Raw genomic sequence first — 5,373 nt, forward strand, 5'->3', positions numbered from 1 at the left:
TGGACAAACGATAAATCAGATTGTAGTATTACAGAATATGATGTACTATATGACGGACCAGCCTCCATCGTTACATCTGTAGAACACAATAATCACCAAATCAAGACTTATATTGTAGAAACCACATACATCGCCTTTGCATTAAAGAAAATATCTAGGACATTTGCCTGTAATATACTAGTGATCCAAACTGAAAATAATCAATTACTTATATTATCTGACTCTATGTATGTAAATAGCTTTACACCTTTTTTTTTTTTTTTTTTTTTTATTACATCGAGACAAAATAGCTTTACACCTAAAAAAATCCAACCATTTAATACCGACTTACTATCTTATATAAATACGAAATTTGTTTATTTAGAATACACTATTAAAAGAACGGTTACAAATCTTTATGAAGACCTAATAAAAAAACAATGCAATTTCGAAAGACAACTTCTTTTACAAAAATTAACGCTTGGTTCGTATAGTTTATCTGAATTTGTATACACCATTGGCGAAGGACCCGGTTTCATAGCCATTAAAAATTGTGAAATAATTTACTTACAGAAATGTAAGCCCGTAAATGTAGAAATATCGGTACAAACTTCGTGCTTCAATAAACTTCCGGTATTATACAATAACAAGACATTTTTCACGACTCCCAAAACTCATATATTACAGACCTATAATGGCACTCAAATAGATTGTAATGAATATTGACCTTCCGCATTTCAAAAAAATGGAAAATGGTTTTCGCTCACGCCAAAACCGCATATGGTAAATAACCCACAAACATTAAGACCAGACACTACCGTCACCTGGTCTTATGAGAGTTCAGACAATTTCATGACGGCAGGTATATACACCCGATATAATGAAGGCACTGCTAAACCATCTAATGTTTCCTCAGGAATCAGAGACAGTGCAAAGAAATTTAATCAGACAAACACTAGGTCACCATGTAATAGATCAGGGCATTAATGTAAAGAACTTAATAGATGAACAAACTTTAAGCAAATTAGTCCACCAGGAAATATACAACATATGGGGCTGGTTCACGAGTTTTGGAAACATAATGTAAGGCGTGTTAGGTTTAGTCATCATATTTAAAATGTTTATAACATTCATAAACACTGGGCTAAACATAACATTATTATATAGCACATTTGGATGGAGCATCAAATTAATAGGTGGTTTATTCTCGAACGTAACACCTAATGCACAAAATACACAAAAAACAATATAATTCTAAAAATTCTGAAAATAAAACAATAGAAACAGAAATACGAAATAAAAAAACCGAAGCATCATTGATTCCATACTATAGAAGACTTTAGTTTAAAAAAAAAAAAAAAAAAAACTGTAAAAATAACATAACCTAGCTTAGATAAGTAGTTAAAAATAATTAAGTCAGTATATAAGTTAGAAAAAAAAATGTTATCACAATAAAAAAAAAAAAATAACCTAATCTAAGTTAGTATAAATTAAGTTGATTATTGTCACATCTCAAAAAAAAAAAAAAATGTAAACAAAAACTAACCTAATCGAATTTGTATAAATTAAGTTGATTATTGTCACATCTCAAAAAAAAAAAAATGTAAAAGAAAAATAATAATAACCTAATCTAAGTTAGCTTTATACTATCACTAAATCATAATTGTTGTTACATTATAAAAAAATTTCACTATACAAAGAAATTGTAAAAAATAATTTAGATTAAGTTGATATAAATATAATAAGAGACAACAGTTTATATTCAAAAATCAAATATAAATAATATTAAAATAAACAAATAAACAATAAATAAACTAATAAAATACAAAAAAGAGATAATTCAAATTAGGCAAACTGTATAGACATAATAAGATCCACCATAGATATATAGAAAGTACATGTAGGTACATAGATATTAGAAAATAGGAATATTTACAATTAATTAATTATTAGACAAATATCAGTAGATCTAGCTAATAAGTTAATATAATGTTAAAACAGAAAATTAAGCAAAAAAGAAACACAATATTTCATTTCAAACAACAATGTTAAATCTCAACAAAATTGTAAAGCGATAATTTTATTATAATCCACTACTTAAGAAACTTAAATTTAAAAATAAAATATTAACATTAATACAAATAGAGCAATAACGGAATAGAAGTGGGAGAAAACTCAAGCTTCAGACCTACATTCATACTATCTATTCCTATATTATATGTAAGCTCAAATCATATTATAATCGACTCTTAAATTTTGTATAAAAATACAAACATTGCCCGGTTACATTATATTCAAACTTTTAAACTTTTCTTTTCTTATATTTCTATTAATGTATCACACTGACACTCACCTGCGAGTGGTGTTGTGAGGACACAACACAAAAAAGTGTGGGGTGGATGTAATAATATGCTCACAGATCATTATACAAAAAATGCTTTCAAATAATAAATAACGGCCAGACTGACGCACGTAGAAATCGGTCACATTTTATAAAACAATAAATTATCAATAACAAAAAGAGACGAGTACGGTTTAAGCAAGCGTAGCATATTTATAATGGTAAGAGCAAAGAGTGTTACTTTCTTATATAAAAGCAAGGGTAAAGGGGGTATCTACAGCCGAAGCCTTCGGCCCGAAGGACAACCTAGTTTCAAGGCTCGCGATAACCCTATGAAAAAGCCGCCTAACACTCTCTGGTCAGCATAGCCGTATATCGTACCTCTCAGCAGTGCACGAGCACCAGTCATCACGTCAACAACCCCTCTCGAGTGCATGAGCACCAGACGGCAAACAGCATCCAAACCACAACTTATCTAAACCGAATTCTATGAGCGGCAACTGAACTCCTTGTGTTGAGAAATAATCAGTACGTGTTCGTTATTTCGATTTGTTTAATTTTAAATATTATTTCGTGTCACCTAAAACTGATACAGAATAGCCCAGGGACGGCTGCGAGTTAGGTAAGACTTGTGATACAATAATTTGTATTGATCGCTGGTATCACGCAGTAAAATAATTTGCTTACAACCTTACTGTACGGTGTATTTGATCATACTCTAGAATCACGACCTCGAGAGCCCTCCGACAATCAGGAGGAAGGTAATGGCTTAAATCAGGTAATTCTAATATAACTATTGACAGGCGTCTTATTTATATTTATATTATTATCTTATACTTTATTCCTCCCTTTTTTTTTGAGTTATTACAGTATTCCTCTTTGTATAACTATTAAAATAATATCGATTCCTTTTTTTCCATAAAATTCTTCCGATTTAGTATTACTTAAACTATCGAAGTGTATGCATCGAATTTATGTGTCTACCGTTCAAATACCATGGACTCCAATTCGAGGAAATACATTTAATATTAGTATGATTTTTTAATATTGGTACGGTTTTTTTTTCTTTACAGTCTTAGAAGTAGCACATAATTATTTTGGTACTACATTAGAAAATATACTCATGCCATCCTGTATTCATCTTAATAAATGCGGGACCGTTTGCCGTACTTGTAAACATAAAATGACAAATTTTTGTTACCTGTATCATGAATAGGGGGTTATGGCGTTACTTTGTCACCCAAAAGTTCAAATCCAAACTTGAATGGCTGGTCCCATTACCAGCAGAATATTCAAGTTACGATTTTGAATTTCGTTTCCGAAAAATTTACCAGTATGTGTATCAGTAAAAATGCGATCGTGGCCATGCTATGTGGAACACGAATCTTGCATTTAATAGCCTGGTTTTTGATTATGTTTCAGGGTCCGAAACTTAGAATTAAGAGACATTAGGTTAGGAGCAAATTATTGGCAAAGTTTAACATTCAATATTTTTGTTAAACTTTGTACAAATATAAGTATTAATCATTTAGGATACTTAGATTTAGGTATAAATAATATCTGTACGAAAAAAAAGCAAACTAATATATTTCGCCAGTTGAACATTGAAGTTGATAATACTAGAATTGTTCAAATATATATCAACCGCAGATACAATTTCGCTGACATATTTAATTTAGGTTATATCAATAGTCGTCTTTATGAGGAGGTGACTTGGTAAATCCACAGTAAGAAATGTTGGACAGGTTAAAATTTGTGCTTGAAGCATTTCAGGCAGCACACCTAACACTTTAATTGAGTAAGTGCTATTTTGGTTACCATGAGGTGTCTCACCTTGGTTTGGTGTTATTAAACACTACGCAGTATTCACACCAGCCATCAGTCGAAATGGATTGGAGTAATGATGGAAATAACGAGCAACTCTATAGACATATGGACGTGTGCGAGGGGTGCCTTAGAAACATACCCCTTCTAAGGATCATACTCCTGGGTTTTAAATTTGTGTAAAAAATAATTTAAGTCAAATGAAGGGTTGCACCGATCAGGGTATCCCTCGTTGTATAACTATTAAAATTGTAATCTATGAATAATACACCATAAATATGAATAAACTTGTAAAATGAATATGCCAGGTAGGCTGATAACGGGGTGTAAAAACAAATGCAATTATTAGGCGTAAGAAATATTAGGCAACGAGCATTCCTCAACGATTACGCAATAATCTTTCCGAGACATCCATGCACAAATACATGCCCATATATGGACATAAAAAATTAATAAAGATAAAAAACGTTACGAAACACCATTACAGAATTACGTAACTAACTTCTGTCTCACTAAAAGAACAGTTCACACCTATACATGCGCACTATACGACATTGGGTTAAATGACAAAAAATCAATGACAAAACCATGCACAAAAGAAATAATAGCATTGTTGGATACGGAACCGTCGCCGCCGCACGTTTCGCGGACACCGTTTGACCGTTATCGGCTTACCTCCCACCACGAGCACACGCGCTCCATACCACACTATCCCGCCGTTGTCGCGCGTTGATATTATCGCCGTTGCGTGGTGTTGTCCGTTGTCCGTCGTCCGTTGCTCAGCCATCTTGGCTTTTTCGTCGTAATGAAGTAATGATGTTTTTTGTGGCCGCCTGCGCCGAAAATCACCACCCGGACATTTTGAGTTCCGTTTCGCGTCGTGTCCCTTTGCACACACACGAATTGTGTTTTTAAGGCCGCCTGCGTCAAAACCACCGTTTTCGCTCGCCTATCGTTGTACACGCCGTGGTCCCCACGTGTTTTCATGCCGTGTGACAGACGCCGCGACAACGACGTCCATACGCGACGAGCCGCACTATTACGCGGCCGTAGTACCTTTCGAGCCCGCGTCGTCCGATTTTGACACATGTGTCCATCATGCCGTTCCAGTACACGGTAAGTCCACGGGTTCATTGACCCGCCGGCCGACGTCACCCTAGTCGACGTGTGGTGTATCGTCGCGATCCGGTTCCACCTCCGTCAGCTGATCGTCGTTCCGGGACAGTCAC

Source organism: Acyrthosiphon pisum, chromosome A1 (genome assembly GCF_005508785.2).
Source record: "Acyrthosiphon pisum isolate AL4f chromosome A1, pea_aphid_22Mar2018_4r6ur, whole genome shotgun sequence".
Classification (NCBI taxonomy): Eukaryota; Metazoa; Arthropoda; class Insecta; order Hemiptera; family Aphididae; genus Acyrthosiphon; species Acyrthosiphon pisum.